This window comes from Phalaenopsis equestris, unplaced genomic scaffold (genome assembly GCF_001263595.1).
Source record: "Phalaenopsis equestris unplaced genomic scaffold, ASM126359v1 Scaffold196582, whole genome shotgun sequence".
NCBI classification, from domain to species: Eukaryota; Viridiplantae; Streptophyta; class Magnoliopsida; order Asparagales; family Orchidaceae; genus Phalaenopsis; species Phalaenopsis equestris.
In genome coordinates this window covers 1-1,362 of record NW_018216531.1, presented here as the reverse complement: position 1 = coordinate 1,362, position 1,362 = coordinate 1, and the positions used below count along the sequence as shown (strand labels likewise).

General features: G+C 32.5%; 1 long non-coding RNA gene across 1 annotated transcript; it reads left to right on the top strand.

Moving 5' to 3' along the window:
* Positions 1 to 434: 434 nt before the first annotated feature.
* On the top strand, positions 435 to 1,126 carry LOC110035177. The gene is made up of 3 exons (XR_002295122.1): positions 435 to 513; positions 585 to 686; positions 764 to 1,126. It is a non-coding gene; the product is annotated as an uncharacterized LOC110035177 (long non-coding RNA).
* Positions 1,127 to 1,362: the final 236 nt, after the last annotated feature.

Below are 1,362 nucleotides of genomic sequence, written 5' to 3'. Positions count from 1 at the left end.
TGAATCTCTACCTCCGGGTAGCTTCGCTGATTCGAATACTAAACTGGGCATTTTCAACATCTATGACTCAGCTTGAGGTTGCGTGTGGAATTCAGAGTTTCCTAGTTTAGTTTTATTCATTCCTTATTATGTCATGTTTTCTTACTTCTTGAATTATGTTTCCTTTGGTAAGTTGTAATTGCTATAAGTAATTTTGCCCTAGTTGTTTCTTATATAATAAGGAGAAGAGTTGTAATTTAATTATTGAGAAGTAAGAGTATGATTTTCTCCACCTTTCTTTATATATGTTAATTTTTAGATGTTATTCATGCTATTAAAATATCTAGGTGTGGTCGGTTCATATGTTAGAGCAGAATTCAGCATTGAGATAACAGATTATATCACCTACTAAATTGTTATCTTTTTCTTCTCTTTGCTTTTTACAAAATTTGACAGGGTTATTTGGAAGTTGACGAGAGCTCTTCCATTAATTCAGCTAATATTCAATCTGATCATGATTTGGGTCTCAATGAGGTATTTGATTCCAGTAACTTTGTTGCAAGATCTAGTTAAATAGGCATAACCTTGTAGAAAATAATTTTCAGATGGAGAATGAAGATTTTGAAGATGACTCTGATTGTGATAGTAGTGACAGCAACGAGGGAACTGTGACTGATTTCCAGCGCCTTCATTTGGCTTTCAGTGAGGTAAGTTGTTTTGTTCTTATTCCAACTTCGTACTCCATATTTTTTTGTGCAATGCATAATGTTAAACTTAAATTCAGGTTCTAAATGAAGATGGTGAAGATTTTTTTTCATTGTGACCATCTACTTTTATGTGACGTGGATGTAGTTACTTCTAACGGGCAAGACAAATAAAGTTCTCCATTGGCATGGCGGGCTAAAAGCTTTAATTTTGTTATTTGATTATTCTTTCAGATATGGTAAAAGGTAGCCTCCAATTTCCACTCTTCTATGTCTATTTATAGTTGAAATGATAGTTCTTTTATCCAGATACCAGTCTAGTAACTGGTATAAAATGGTAACAAAACATGTTCTTTATATTTGTGGAACCAAGATCCTCTCTTCTTCTTTGAATAGAAGTCCTTCGAAAAAGTAACGGGACTATGACATTATTATTGTGTCAAGTTTCTTTGTTTATTTTCTTATTGATCTGGAGCTGTGTTTGAGGCTTTGAGCTTTTACCCGTCTTTAAACTTTTGTTAATCTTGATGATCTAGGAGATCTTAATGTCTAGGATTACTATTGCAATTAAATGATGCAATAAATCGAGCTTAAAATATTATTGAACCTCTGTTTAAAGACTATCAATTAAGCAGGTATTCACTTTTAATGCAATGTAGAAATTACATTGAATTTATCC